Source organism: Narcine bancroftii, chromosome 1 (genome assembly GCF_036971445.1).
Source record: "Narcine bancroftii isolate sNarBan1 chromosome 1, sNarBan1.hap1, whole genome shotgun sequence".
Classification (NCBI taxonomy): domain Eukaryota; kingdom Metazoa; phylum Chordata; class Chondrichthyes; order Torpediniformes; family Narcinidae; genus Narcine; species Narcine bancroftii.
The window spans coordinates 38,476,059-38,492,158 of record NC_091469.1 but is presented as its reverse complement, the minus strand read 5'-3'; the positions used below and the strand labels follow the sequence as shown (position 1 = coordinate 38,492,158).

The 16,100-nt window shown below is 46.7% G+C and overlaps 1 protein-coding gene and 1 pseudogene across 2 annotated transcripts in view; one reads left to right on the top strand and one right to left on the bottom strand.

Moving 5' to 3' along the window:
• Positions 1-16,100, top strand: part of LOC138757214 (ADAMTS-like protein 1) — a 464,147-nt gene that overhangs the window by 206,297 nt on the left and 241,750 nt on the right. The window lies entirely within an intron of this gene.
• LOC138753947 (phosphoserine aminotransferase pseudogene) lies at positions 8,159-15,352 on the bottom strand (annotated as a pseudogene).

The window sequence follows — 16,100 nt, the reverse complement described above, 5'->3', positions numbered from 1 at the left end:
TTATCCAAGTGATTCATAAAGGAAGCATAACTACCGCTTTGGCAACTCGTTCCAAATGTCCACCAACCTCTGAGTGAAGAACTATTCCCTCATGTCCTTGCTAAATCCCACTCGCACCTTATTGATATACCCTCTCTTCTTAGATTCTCCTTCTCTGAAACAGACTGTCATTATTCACCTCATCTGTGTCCCTCATGATTTTTTTTTGGACCTCAGTAAGATTTCCTTTCAACCTCCTACCATCTTAGGAAAAGAGACCTAGTTTTTCCAGTCTCTCATGATAACTCAACTTTCCTGAATCCTGACAACAACATTGTAAACTCATCTGTACCCAACTTTATAATATCCTATAGCTAGTCGAACAAGATTGCACGTAATATTCCAAGTGTGGCCTTGCCAACACCTTGTATAACTTCACATGCAATCACAACAATTTGTCATTGTTCGCACAAGTATGCAGTCTTGAGCAGGGCTGGTCGCTGCTGGTGATGCTTGGGAAATGTAATGCACATGCATGGGGTTGGAAGGAGTGTCGCAGTCACCTGCTGCAGGTCTGTAGCAAATGGATAAGGCGGGGTGGGGGGGGGGGCGATGTGGCAGAGAGGCTGGTGGAAAGAAGGTGGTTGATGTAGAGTTAAATAAAAATAACAACACATGTTTTTGCTGAACACCATTAGGTGTGTCCTTTTTAATTGGTCGTGCAGCATGTGTTAAGCAGCTCCTACAACTAGTGACCCCGTTGGTTTTCAGCACCTTCTGGATGAGGATGGAAATGCCTGAGGCCGAACCCTGAGGCACTCCACTGGTCATGGACCTCTAAGCTTAAGAACCGCCCTCTACAAACGCTGACTCCTGTCACTGTCAATATCTTACCCATTTGGACTACTGGCCTCCATCCTGTGTGCCCTAACCTTCCATACAACCAACCACATGCGACCTTATCATAAATTTCACTAAAATACATAAGCTGCCTTGCCTCATCTACCCACTTTGTCATTTCTTCAAAAAATATTCTATTGATTCATGAGCCACAATTTCCCATGCATAAATCTCTTTAATTTTCCCCTGGCCATCCAAGTGTTGATCGGTTCTATCCCTCAGAATCCTTTGGGAGATGGCAAAACAAAGTTCTGTTACAGTCCACCATGTGACTGAGCTACTCAAATCTGCTCTCTCACCATTCACCCCAAGCAGAGTGACCTCAGACCCTTGGCATCACTGCACAAACAGCGTAAAAATGGGCATCTGGGTGCTGATGAGACACGACGATGGGCAGAGGGTCTGGTTGGGGGGGGGGGGGGGTAGGGGTTTCACTCTCTTATGATGAAGCCAGAATTGAGGTTGCCAATTGCCCCATTGAGTCAATGAGTCAAACCAAGGGGGTGGCCAACAGATCTTCCAGGCCACATTTGCCAGGGCACGGGAGTGGGACAGGTTTCTAAGTCTGGGCCGATCAACTAAGAGTTGTTTATGGCATTGATACTTGCTGGCATGGAGTGCCCTCAGATTCATGTGCACATAGCCTTGGGGCAGACAACAAAATGTATACTCTCTGCCCTCCCAGGTGAGGGCAAATTGATCCTGGAAGTCGGAACTGAGTGGGATGGAGAAGAAAGCATTTGAGAAGTCGACAATGATATGCCAATGTTTATTCTCCCATCCCCCAATATCCTCCAACAGTGTGACTACATTGGGGACTGTGGCAGTGAGGAGGGATGTGACTTTGTTTTGTTGTCTGTAATTGATGGTCATGCACCACATGCTATTTTTCTTTCACACGGGCCAGACCAGGCTGTTGAATAGTGAAACAGCAAGCTGGATGACTCCTTAACACAATAGTTTGTCTCTAGAATCTGTGATCTCTTTGTTGCTCCCAAGCACCCAGTATTGTCAACTGCAGATTACTTTGGAGGGTGGGGGAATGACTGTGGGCTTCTATTTTGCTATCCCAACTACTATGGTCGTGCAGGTGACCCATTGTTGGTGTGTAGGAATTGCCCCTTCAGCACATTCATGCCCAAGATACACTTGGTGAGTCAGTAATCAAAACAGAGATGGAATGGGGTGCATCATTGCCTATAGATAGGTAGAGGCTAACTTCTCTGGCTGGATTATAGAGCCTCCTAAACCTTCTATGGAGACCTGGAGTCCTCCTCAAATCACAGGATTGCTGGTGTGCTCAGCCCTAGTGTTTACTTGGGCCATCCAATGCTGTGTATTCCCTTTGCCCCATTGTACAGCTACTGGGATATATGGCCTTGGGTCACATGATCAGAAGACGACAGCTGAGCATATCTGCCAGGTACCCTGGCTCTAGCCAATGGAAGGGGTGGGACAGATGTCTGCCATCCCGTGGGTGATGTTTCCTGCTGCTGGATATGGGCAGGTCCCTGTTGCTGCCCTAAGGGACCACTGTGGTTGGTGAAGGAGCTGAGGGAGGGTTGTTCTGAGTTGTGGGTGTGGACTTTGGAGCTCCTCCACAACAGGTCTCTCTTCCCACCCCTTCCCTCCCCCACTGCATGCTCTTTCCTAAGCATGTACAAAGTAAAGATGGGGATCCCATGAATCTGAAGGCACTCCATGCCAGCAAGTAGCAATGCCATAAACATCTCTTAGCGGGTACACTGGGGGCCACCGTCCCTCAGCCTTGCAAACTTGACCGGATGCCCCCGTTCCATGTATTCATAATTTGATGGCTTCCTGGACAGTCTTCCCAGTTGTCAGTTCCGTGAGAGGCAAGATTGTGCTGTGGTGACTATGTGGCCTGCTAGGGCATCAGTAATCCATGTGTTCTCGGGGGAAATGGCAGACACAGGCTCCCCAATATACAGTATGCCATTAATTAAAGCCCATTCCCTGATGACCCTTGTTTCTTGCTAATTGTGTTTCTCTGTGGTCGGTGGTATAGGTTCCATTCTAGCAGAGTTGGGTATCGGGCTTGCACTACCGTCACCATCCGATCAAACAGGGAGGTGCCACTGCTGATCCCTTCAGGTGGTGCCCACAGGACATTATTAGCTGTTTACTGGTCCGATAAGCTGACCAAGGTGCTTGCTTCCTGATGGGAGAGGTTCACATTGGGGGTCCCCTCATCCCAGAGCCTAAGCGCCACACGGCAGGACTGGGCACTGGTGATATTTGTCTACCAGTGTGGTCAGCTCTTTTGCTGAATATTCCATATCACTGTGGTTTTGCAGCAGCTACAGGTAGGTCCATTCAAGGTTCCCCCCAACCCCCCTCATTATCTGCTGCTTCCCCATTCTGTAGGGTCAGCATGGTGCTCTCATTGCAGGTCTGCAACAAGATGGTCTAGCTTGCAGGGGTTAAGGTGCAAAGCAGGGAAGATGTGTGGAGCAGGTTTCCTCCTCCTCACTGCCCATCCACACATCCCCCTTACTCACCCATGTGTCGAGCCCATCCCCTTGCCGGACACTGACACGGACCTTAATCAGGTCTATCTGCCAGCTGGATTGGCGTGCTGTGCACAGCTGCTGCATTTTAACCAGCCTGCAGGTTACCTCCATCCCTCTCATTTCAAGATTTGTGGCTCAGGCTTGGGCAGCCTGTGCTGCCTCCTGGAGTGCACAGCAGCACTGCTGGAGCACCTCTATCTCCTTATTTTTCTGGACACTCTCCAAGTCTTTCCTTTCTATGATCTCACATTGGTTTTTCAGGAGAGACCCTGGCATCCGAAAAGCATCCCTTTGATTAGCCCTTGTTTTTAGGATCTTTGACCCATTTTCTCACCACATGGGTCCAGGTCCTTGGGCCAGACTACTGGTTTGCTGTTGTCTGCCAACAGGCTTGACAAGCTTCCAAACCCTGCACTATTGTCAGTTCACCCAGGGATCCTATCCTCGATGCCTGCTCTTGTTCTCTTGTCCCGATTCCAGAACATCTTTCCTGCAGCTGTGTTCAGTCGGAACTCTAAAGACCCTGTTTGCAGCACCAATTGTTATGTGTGTTAACCAGTTTGATGGGTCCCAAGGATAATGAGTCTGAACACTGCTGATTGAACAATAGTATTTACAGGTGTAGGGGAGTTGCAATAGGGATGAAAGACACACACTCGCGGATTAAACGATACCACTCACACATAGAAGGCTTTACAATCAACACCACATACAATACCCATCACCCCTTGATATCCTTGGCAGGCGTGGCTCTTATCTAACTAAACTAAGGACACTAGGCACACAATACTACAGCTCCCAATCCTTTGTGTGTCCACACCTTACCAATGATCCTCCAGTATTGCCCACAGTTCCCAACCTGAAGTGCAGCTCAGGTTTATCTGAGAAGAGAAAGAGGAAGATGGCTCATATGTGGTGGGCTTTATAGTGTCATCAGCTGGATGGTCCGGCCCAGGTATTGATAAGCCAATTAAAGGGCCCAATGACTAGGAGTGCGCTGACCTGTGGACAAGGCTTGACCTTGATTGGCAGGTGAGATGACTTCCGAGTAGGTTCCAGACGGAGAGGCCACATGCCCCTCAGCAATCCACATTCCCGCCAGGTTCCAGACGAAGGGGTTACATGACCCTCCACAAACTGTACAACAATAGGATAAGTAATAATGGGGAACAAAAAATAGGCAGAGCAATTAAACCGAGCTTTTGTGTTTATTTCCATGGCAGAAGACTTAAAACTCACATGATTTGAATTTAAGAGTGGAGAGGCTATACTCCATTATCGATGATGAGACCATCTCTGAAATATTGTGTCAAAGTCTGGTCTCTTCACTTAATGGATGATGTATGTGAGAGAATGCAGCTAAAGTTACAAGATTTATTTTAAAGGTATTTTTTTTATGAGGAGATTAACTCCAATGGCCCTGAAAGTCCAAACCGCTTATGGGATTTGACAGATGGATGCAGATTGACTTTTCTCCTGGCTGGAATGCATGGAACAAGGTTATAGTCTCAAATAAAGGGCCAGCCAATCAAGGCAAAGATGAGAAGAAGCTTCTTCACCTAGAGGGAAGCAAATCTTGAAATGTATTACTGGAAGCTGAGCTGGTGAAAACTTTATAGACCGAGATGAATAGATTTTTGGGTCTGAGGCTAGTTCACAAAAGGGATACTGGGGTAAAAGATTCAAGATTCCTTCATTGACATGTAACATGTAATATTACACAAAATTACCTTCTGCCTGCTGATAGACAAAGAGTTGCCATTAGTGTTGCCTGGCACCCCTTAAATACAAGAGAAAAAGAAGCAAAAGAAAGTCCCTTCAAAGTAACTACGTGTCCGAGGATTCACCTCAAGTGCCTCTGCAGCCTCTGTAGCTGCAAAGATTCCTGTCCTGATCTGTGGGCGAGCTGGGCTCATAACCAAATTTCATGTCAGAAATGACATGATCAGGAAGCCTTCATTGCTGAAGCACATCAGGAACCATTCTTGCCCTCAGCATCCTCTTGAATACTTGCTCCAATACCTGGCTCTCATGAGCTGGTCTCCATCATCCCACAGCCCATGCTGGTCCTCCCTGCAGCCTGTGTGGGTCCCTCGGCCACTGAACCCCTCGATGGTCTGCTGCTGTGGTCACTGTCCTGTAGGATCATCTTCTCTGCTTCTCCTACTGGATTCTGCAACCCCTCATGGTCGCTGCTGAGCACAGGTGTCGCCATCTTGGGCACAGACCCGCGTTTGCAGGATATTAGTTTAAATAACACTATCTCCTTAAACAGGTCGTTTAATACCTGTACGAAGCCATTGACATTAGGACTGGGTGGTTGAACCCTTCTCAGCAGTGCTGTGTGCGCTCTCTGCTCTCCGGGGTCCATACAACAGCAGTGCTGCCATTGCAGCAGCTCCCGCGGTGCCTCCATTTTTCTTTTGATGAACGATGATGAGATTATTTGTTTTTGTTCTTGTGCAAGAGAAATAGTAAAGGAAATTGAGCTAATTCAGCTGGCTGTAGATAAACACTTGTACCAGAATTATTGTGTGAATGATGCAGCCACCTTACCATTATTGGTCATGTTGATGAATTTCCCCAGAGGCTGGTGGAGAAGCTGTCCTTGCTGGGACTCAACATCTTTCTCTGTAACTGGACTCTGGATTTCCGAACCGAGAGACCTCAGTCTGTCTGGGTAGGCAGCAGAATGTCGAGCACCGTCACGATGAGCACTGGCGCACCTCAGGGCTGTCTACCTTGCCCACTCCTGTTAATGCTACTGACCCACGACTTCCTCACCAGATCCAGCTCTAACAATGTCATCAAGTTTGGAGATGACATGACAGTTGACCTCATCCGTAACAGCGATGAGTTAAAATGCAGAAAAGTGGTGGAAAATCTCGTGAAATGGTGCAAGAGTAACAACCTGAATCTCAATGTGGACAAGACAAAGATGATTGTGAACTTCTGAAGGACCAGAGATGGCCACCATCCACTACATATTAAGTGAGAGAGTAGAGAGCACCTAGTTGCTCGGACTCCATTTAAGAAATAACCTATCCTGGACACACAACATCTCCTCACTTGTCAGAAAGCACATCAGCGACTGCGCTTCCTGAGAAGACTGAAGTGGACGAGGCTACTGACCACCGCTATGTAAATCTTTTATAGGAGCTCTCTCTAGAGCATCCTGGCTGGCTGCATCAGAATGTGTAAATCATAAGGTCGGAGGTTAATCCATAGGACCATGTAAGCAGCAGAAAAGACCACTGAGGTCTGATTTCGCCCCCCCCCCCCCCCCCCCAACCCAAACCTCTCATTGATGTGATTTACCAGGATCATTGTTAAAATAGAGTTTGCAAAATCTGTAAGGACCCCAGCTTTTCCTGTTTGGAAAGAGATAGAAGTATTAGAGCCAGATCCACCAGGCTGGGGAACAGCTTCTTCCCATGGGAAGTGAGACTGCTAAAACAACTTCCCATGACATACGTACACATATGTTTGTTTGTGTGTATAAATATGTATACACATATATATGTAGCGACTCTTTCTTCTTTGGCTTGGCTTCGCGGATGAAGATTTATGGAGGGGGTAAAAGTCCACGTCAGCTACAGGCTCGTTTGTGGCTGACAAGTCCGATGCGGGACAGGCAGACACGGTTGCAGCGGCTGCAGGGGAAAATTGGTGGGTTGGGTGTTGGGTTTTTCCTCCTTTGCCTTTTGTCAGTGAGGTGGGCTCTGCGGTCTTCTTCAAAGGAGGTTGCTGCCCGCCAAACTGTGAGGCGCCAAGATGCACGGTTTGAGGCGATATCAGCCCACTGGCGGTGGTCAATGTGGCAGGCACCAAGAGATTTCTTTAGGCAGTCCTTGTACCTTTTCTTTGGTGCACCTCTGTCACAGTGGCCAGTGGAGAGCTCGCCATATAACACGATCTTGGGAAGGCGATGGTCCTCCATTCTGGAGATGTGACCCACCCAGCGCAGCTGGATCTTCAGCAGCGTGGACTCGATGCTGTCGACCTCTGCCATCTCGAGTACTTCGACGTTAGGGATGAAAGCGCTCCAATGGATGTTGAGGATGGAGCGGAGACAACGCTGGTGGAAGCGTTCTAGGAGCCGTAGGTGATGCCGGTAGAGGACCCATGATTCGGAGCCGAACAGGAGTGTGGGTATGACAATGGCTCTGTATACGCTTATCTTTGTGAGGTTTTTCAGTTGGTTGTTTTTCCAGACTACTATCCATGTAGCGACTACTATCCATAAAAAAAGCCGCTCAGAGGCTAAGTGGGCTCTTTACTGTGACAGGTTTGAATAAATTTTTTATGAAGTCCACGTAAGTTTTAAACACAATTTATTAATTAACACAAAAAGACTCATAACATCCGTGGTAACGTTCTTGAATTTGGTAATGGTAACATGTAATGATCAATTTCTTCAGTAACGGTCAACATAAAATATCGGAGTCTCACTCACCTACAGTCTATCCTGCCTTACCAGTCAACGCGGGCTAACTAACTGCCAACCGCCCAAAATCCCTGTGTATGCGCCAACGCCTGTGAATAGAGCATGCTCACCGGAACAAACTTGCGCAGCCTCTGGATCCCAGGAACACTGCTGATGCCTGCAGCCAAACCAACAATGGAAAACAGCAAGGTTTTGGCTCTTAATTATTGTCTCAAATAATAATTACACAACTATAAATAACAATCAAATACAGAAAATTCCAATATTATGTAGATCTTCATTCTTCTTAGGCCAGAGGTTACCAGCACATAGCCTTGAAAAGAGTGATCTTTGGACCAGTAAAGTCTGTAGTCTGTGTCATGGTCAAGGGGCAAGGTCCTAAAAACAACAAAATAAATTCAACCAGGTTTTGGGTTTCTTTCACTGTCACAGCATTATATAAGGATATGATGTTATTTTTAGCAGCTTTGTCAATTTGCATTCTCAATGAATATTGGAGTATTCATTGTGCTTCTGCAGATTGAGCAGTCAGACACACAGAGAATCCATTTGATCCATCAGTTAAATCATAAATCAGCTTTGATTTCACAGCACTGTTCTGGCCCATTGCTTCAGCACCCCCAGAATTTTTGACCAATTGCAAGACCCATCCCATAATGTAAATACTGTAGGTTGCTGGAATGTTGTACAGGTACACGATCCTTTATCTGGAACCCTTGGGGGACAGTGTGTTCCAAATTTCGGATATTTCCGGATTTCGGAAAGCCAGATTTAAGCCCACCCGAATCGTGCTGCCGTTCTCCCCTTCTCGTCCGCCCCTTCCCCCCCTCCCCCGCCCGACTCATGCTGCCGTTCTTCCCCCCCCACCCACCCGCCCAAGTCTTGCTGCTGGTCTCTCGTCCGCCTGAGTCACGCTGCCAGTCTCTCCCCCTCGACCCCTCTGACTCGCGCTGCCAGTCTCTCTGCCTCGCCCCCCTGACTCATGCTGCCAGTCTCTCCCCCTCGCACCCCCCCCCCCCACCCCGTGACTCGCGCTGCTGTTTCTCTCCCCATTTGCCGGATTTTGGAGCTTTCCAGATTTTAGATGACCGGATAGTGTACCTGTACAGAGAACTGCTAATCCCTTACATCTTACAGTCAAAAATGACTGGACGTTCTTTCAGTACATATCTCAGAAGTTCCTCTCTGATTGTTACCACAGTCACCCCACTACATCCAATATTTTTCTGAGCACCAGCATAAATCAAACCAAACTTGGTTACATCCACTGACTTTGAAAGAAAACTTGAGAACAAGTCACAGACCAGCACAGTTTCCTTTATGTCTGGGATAAAGGGGAATTCCAGAACATGAAGAGTCTCATTGGTATAATAGTAAACATTAGAGGCATTCTGGTTAAAGTTCCAATTGCTCGGATTAGGAATAGTTCTGTAAGCATCAAGCTTAGGGTGCACAATATTCACTTCGTTGCGTGATCAATAACCACAAGCAGACTCAAAGAGAGTGATTAAAGGCTTTAATAACCTGAAATGTCAGGCACGTCTCTACATGTTGCTGGCCCAGATCGAAGGCTGGTATGGAGGGAGGAGACTAGGGCTATCAGCCTTTATTGGGAATCTTACAGAGAGGAGTTGGGGAGGAGTTACATGGTCAGAGGTGGGCCAGCCTGTACAGTGTAGTATGGTCACCACCTGAACTACTGTGTTACACCACATTCACCCCTTCTTTTCAGATAAAGTCTGGTGGGGTGAAGTGGGACAGCATCCATCATTACCGGTTGTGCAGTCTTTCATAGTTCAAAGGTTCAGTCAGCCTGATGGCTTTATCCAACGCTGTGTTCGCCACTGCACTGGTTGCATTTTTGTTGGCTCCTGTGGGACGATGACCTGTATGGTGGACTGAATGTCCAAGGGCTGAATAGTGATGGTCTGAATGAGTTCCGAGGGGTTTGAAGGTAATGGGAGTTCAGTTCGTGGTTGTAGGGGTAGTGGAGGCAGAGATCGGAGGGGTAGTGGTGGTGGTTTCAAGTGGTTATTTGGATGATACATGGGACTGGCTGGTCACTGACAAGGGCTTCTGGGTGCAGCTCCTCTGCTGGGGACACTGCTCGAGCCAGGTCCCAGACAGACAATATATCTTCCCACCCATCCGGGTACTGTACATGGGTGTATAGGAACATAGGAACATAGGAAGTAGGAACAGGAGTAGGCCAAATATGGCCCATCGAGCCTGCTCCACCATTCAATACGATCATGGCTGATCTAATTTATGACCTAACTCCACCTACCTGCCTTCTCCCCATATCCCCTAATTCCTCTATCATGTAAAAATTTATCTAACTGAATTTTAAATATGTTTAATGAGGCAGCCTCAACCACTTCCCTGGTTAGAGAATTCTAAACATTCACTACTCTCTGGGAAAAACTATTTTTCCTCATCTCTGTACTAAATCTACTCCCTTGAATCTTGAGACTGTGTCCTCTCATTTTAGTTTCCCCGGCCAGCTCAAAAAACCTTCCTACATCTATCCTATCCATACCCTTCATAATCCTATATGTTTCTATAAGATCTCCTCTCATTCTTCTGAACTCGAGCGAATACAATCCTAGATGATTTAATCTTTCATCATAAGTCAACCCCTTCATCCCAGGGATCAACCTAGTAAACCTCCTCTGGACCGTCTCCAAAGCCAGTATATCCTTCCTCAAATATGGAGACCAGAACTGGACACAGTACTCCAGGTGCGGTCTCACCAGTACCTTATACAGTTGCAACATTACCTCCCTACTCCTGAATTCAATTCCTCTAGCGATGAAGGCCAACATTCCATTTGCCTTCTTAATAACCTGCTACACCTGCAACCTAGCTTTTTGCGATTCATGCACAAGCACTCCCAAGCCCCTCTGCACAACAGCATGCTGTAGTTTTTCACCATTTAGCTCTTTTATTTTTCTTGCCAAAGTGGATAACCTCACACTTACTAACATTGTACTCCATTGGCCAGACCTTTGCCCACTCATCCAGCTTAACTATATCCCTCTGCAGACTCTCCACATCCTCATTACAATTTGCTCTTCCACTCAATTTGGTGTCATCCGCAAACTTGGCTACACCACATTTTGTCCCCTCCTCCAAGTCATCAATGTAAATGATGAACAGTTGTGGGCCTAACACTGACCCCTGCGGCACCCCACTTACCACTCTGTGCCAACCTGAACAATTCCCATTTATCCCTACTCTCTGCCTTCTGTCAGACAACTAATTTTAAATCCAGGCCAATATATTTCCCCGGACTCCACTTTCCTGTAACTTACTGAGAAGTCTCTTGTGCGGCACCTTATCAAACGCTTTCTGGAATTCCAAATATACAACATCAACCTGTTCCCCTCTATCCACCGCACCCATTATTTCCTCAAAGAATCCTAACAAGTTTGTCAAACAAGATCTTCCCTTTCTAAAACCATGCTGCGTCTGCCTGATTGAACCCTTCCGTTCCAAAAGTTTCACTATTTCATCTTTAATGATGGCTTCAAGCATTTTTCCAACCACAGATGTCAAGCTAATTGGCCGATAATTTGCAGTCTTCTGCCTACATCCCTTCTTAAAATGTGGCGTGACATTTGCTGCCTTCCAGTCTGCCGAGACCTGCCCAGAATCCAAGGAATTTTGGTATATGACCACCAATGCATCAACCATAACTTCTGCCATTTCCTTCAGAACCCTTGGATGCATATCATCAGGACCAGGTGCTTTGTCTGGCTTTAGTCCCATTAGTTTCTCCATCACTACTTCCTTTGTAACAACTATTTTATCAAGGCCCTCCCCAACATTCGCATCCTTAACTCCACACTTGGGCATGCTGGACATGTCTTCCACCATGAAGACTGACACAAAATATTTGTTTAATGCCTCGGCCATTTCCTCATTTTTTGCTGCCAGCTTTCCTTTCTCATCCTCCAAGGGTCCTATGTTAACTCTGGCCATCCTCTTCCATTTTATATATTTATAAAATTTTTTGCTTTCTGTTTTTATATATTGTGCCAATTTACTTTCATAATCCTTTTTCCCATTTCTTATTACCCGCTTTGTAACCCCTTGTTGTCTCTTAAAGTTTTCCCAATATTCCAGTTTCCCACTGCTCTTTGCAGCTTTGTACATCTGCGCCTTCAATTTTATACTCTCCTTTATTTCCTTTGTTAACCATGATTGATTTTTCCCTCCCTTGCTGCCCTTTTTCCTGACCGGAATATATTTTTGTTGAGCATGACAAAATATTTCTTTGAAAATCTTCCACTGTTCCTCAACTGTTTCATCAATTAGCCTGTGCTCCCAGTCCACTCTGCCCAATTCCTCCCTCATCCTATGGTAGTCACCCCTGTTTAAGCATAATATATTAATTTTGGATCTAACTATTTCCCCTTCCATCTGAATGAGAAATTCAATCATACTATGATCGCTATTTCCCAGATGGTCTTTGACTATTACATCATTTACTCTACCTATCTCATTGCACAACACTAGATCCAGGAGAGCATTTTCTCTTGTGGGTTCCTTAACATGCTGCTCAAGAAAGCTCTCGCGGATGCATTCTATGAAGTCCTCTTCCAGACTCCCATGACCAACTTGATTTTCCCAATCTATGTGGAAGTTAAAGTCCCCCATGATGACTGCCGTATCATTATTACATGCCTCACTTATCTCTCTATTTATTTCCTGTGCCACTAAACTATTGTTATATGGTGGGCGATAGATAACACCCACCAATAATTTTTTCCCTTTGTTATTCTTTATCTCTACCCAAATGAACTCAATATTATGCTCTTTAGATCTTGTATCATTCCTCAGTACTGCCTGGAGCTCATCTTTGATTAAGAGTGCAACTCCACCTCCTTTACCATCCTGTCTATCTTTTTGCACCACCTGATACCCTTGGAAGTTTAATTCCCATTTAGGGTAACCTTGTAGCCATGTTTCCGTGATGGCTACCAAATCATAGGCATGGGTACCGATTTGCGCCTCAAGTTCACTAACCTTATTTCTAATACTCCGGGCATTCAGATAAAGTGCCCTTATGCTCTTTGTCCTTTTAATATCTAGTGACTTCTGAAACCTTTTCTTTTGATTTTTCTGCCCACTATTTTTCTTTGTAATTTTCTTAACACTATCATTGACCTGAAAACTCACTGCACCATCTGATTTTTTACTTTCTCCTCCCAACATTACTTTTCCTATGTTACTTTTCCTGGCCATTACGTTATCTTCCCTACGCTTTTTCCTATCACTCTGGTTCCCATACCCCTGCCAAATTAGTTTAAACCTTGCCCCACTGCTGTATCAAACATACTTGCCATAATGTTGACAACTTTTTGATTTTAGGTGCAACCCATCCCTCTTGTAAAGATCATGCCTTCCCCAAAAGAGATCCCAATGATCCAAGAAGCCAAATCCTTGCCTTGTACACCAGCACCTCAGCCACACGTTCATTTTCCTTATCCTTACATTCTTTTCATCACTTGCATTTGGAACAGGTAGTAATCCCGAGATCACCACCCTAGCGTTCCTGTCTTTCAGCTTTCCTCCCAGCTCACTGTAATCCCTTTTCATTACCTCCTCCCTTTTCTTGTCAATGTCGTTTGTACCCACATGTACCAAGACATCAGGGTGCTCTTCCTCTCCTCTCAGAATATTTTGGACCCGATTTGTGATATCTCGTACCCTTCCACCAGGGAGGCAGCACACCATGCGGGTATACTTATCTGGCTCACAGAACCTCCTGTCCGTACCCCTGACAATGGAGTCCCCAACAACTACTGCATTTCTCCTTTTCCTTTTCTTTTGCACCACTCTGCCAGGCTCATTGCCATTGACCTGGTGCCCGTGGCCATCTTCTGTCCAGTCATCTCCGTCAACAGAATCCAACACAACATGTTGCTGAGTGGGATGGTCACTGGTGTGCTCTCCATTTCTCTCGCTTTTTTCTTTCCCTCCTTGACGGTTTCCCACTTATCTGACACGGGTTCTGGAGCATTTATCGCCCTGAAAGTTGAGTCGATTAACTCCTCACTCTCCCTTACAAGCCGCAGATCATCAATCTGCAACTCCATATCCATAATTTGCTCCCTTAGTAACTGCATCTCGGTACACCTGGTGCAGATGTGGCCATTTGGGAGAGTGGAGACCACCCATTGTTCCCACATCTGACACCCAGTACAGAGCACTAACCCTATTGGGGGTTTGCATGCAGGATGTGCACTTCCTCGACCAACAGGTCTGCTTTGTGGGCCCTAACATGTCTGCAGAATAGGACCGACCCCGGGGGCATCATCCAGACCAGCAGTGTGGTTTCCGATGCCAACCTCCAAGGGAAGAAGAATAGTTTCTCATGTGGGATGGTGTTTGTAGCAGTACAGAGGAAGCGACTTGGTGGCATGTAGCAACTCTGGAAGGACCACTTGCTACTGGGAGAAGGGCATTCCTTTTGACTTGAGGGCCAAGAGGATTGCCCTCCAGATCTTGCTGTTCTCCCTTTCCACCTGCCCATTCCGGTGGGGGTTGCAGCTGGTGGTCCTGCTTGTGGCTATACCCTTGGACAGGAAATATTAGTGCATCTCCAATCATTGTGAATGTAACTGGGGTATCTGAACAAGGTGAAAGGGTTGCGGAGGGCTTTAATAACTGTGGGTGTTGTCATATCTGGGCAGGGAATAGTGAATGGGAAGTGTGAGAACTCGCCAAGGTATTCAGGGAATACACATTCTGATTCATGGAGGGAAGGGGCCCTTGAAGTTCATACTGAGACATTCAAAGGGGCGAGTGCCCTTTTATCACCTGGGCCTTCTCCAGCTGGTAGAAATGCGGCTTGCCCTCCGCACAGACCGGGCAGTTATGGGTCAGCTCTCTGATCTTCTCCACTGAATAGGGGAGATTGCAGGCCCTCACAAAATGGTAGAGCCTGAGACCCCAGGGTGGCAGAACCTATCGTGGAGGGCTTGGATGCAATCTACCTGCACCCTAGCTCAGGTTCCTTGGGACAGAGTATCGGGTGGCTAATTGTGAGATCTCATAATTTTAGGTGGACTTCAATTCTCCACCTCATGATCTTGTCATTTTTGATCTTTTCCCGCTGCTTATTGTTAAACATAAAAGTGACAGCTCTTTGGTCCATCAGCAGGGTGAATGGTCTGCTGGCCAAATAGTGCCTTCAGTGGCCCACAGCCTCCACTATAGCCTGCACCTCCTTCTTGATGGCCAAGAGCCTAAGTTTGGGGCCCTGGAGGGTCTGGGAAAAGATTGCCACGGGTCTGCTTGCTTGGTTCAGCGTGGGGGCTGAGGCAAGGTCAGAGGCATTGCTCTCCACTTAGACAGGGATGGATTCATCAATGGTACACATCTCCACCTTGAAAATCTCATCCTTAATGCCCTCGAAGGCCTTCTGGGCCTCCACCGATGGGGTAAATGTGGTGGTTTTCACTGGGGTAGGTCTCGTCCGCATACTATGCTCAATTGGTCCCCAATGAGAAGAACTCCAGGGACTTTTTCCAAGGCTTTGAGGCTTTGGGGCAGTGGGAGTTCCAGAAGGGGGTGCATGTGCTCAGGGTCCAGGAAAATGACACCATACTCCACCACATACCCTAGTATTGCCAGACCCGAAGTGCGGAACACACACTTTTTCTGGTTGTATGTTAAGTTCAGGGCTTTAGTGGTGGCCAGGAACATCTATAGGTTTGTGTCGTGTTCCTCTTGGTTATGGCTGGAGATGGTGACATTATCCAAGTACGGATATTTTGCTTTTAATTTATTGTCATCCACCATGCAGTCTATCTCCTGTTGGAACACAGACACTCCATTCATAAGATCGAATAGGACCCGCAGGAAATTAGCCTCGAATGCTATATACGGACAGTCTTCTGGGAGGATCAGGGTCTGATGATACGCTGATTTGAGATCGATGGTGAACACCCGGTTCTGGGCGATCTCGTTCACCATGTCAGCTATGCAAAGGAAGGGATAAGCGTTCACTAAGTTGAATCTGTTGATGGTCTGGCGTTTCTCCACTCTTACCCACCACCACGTGCCCTCCAGCGGCTGTTACTGGGCTCTATAATGTCCTCAGCTAGCAGTCGCCTTCAGCTTTTATAAACTCTCTGTCCCCTGGATTGCATTGCCTACTTTTTGTGACGACCTGTTTGCAGTTAGGAGTGAGGTTTTGGAACAGGGTTGGTGGAGAGACCCGGACGGTG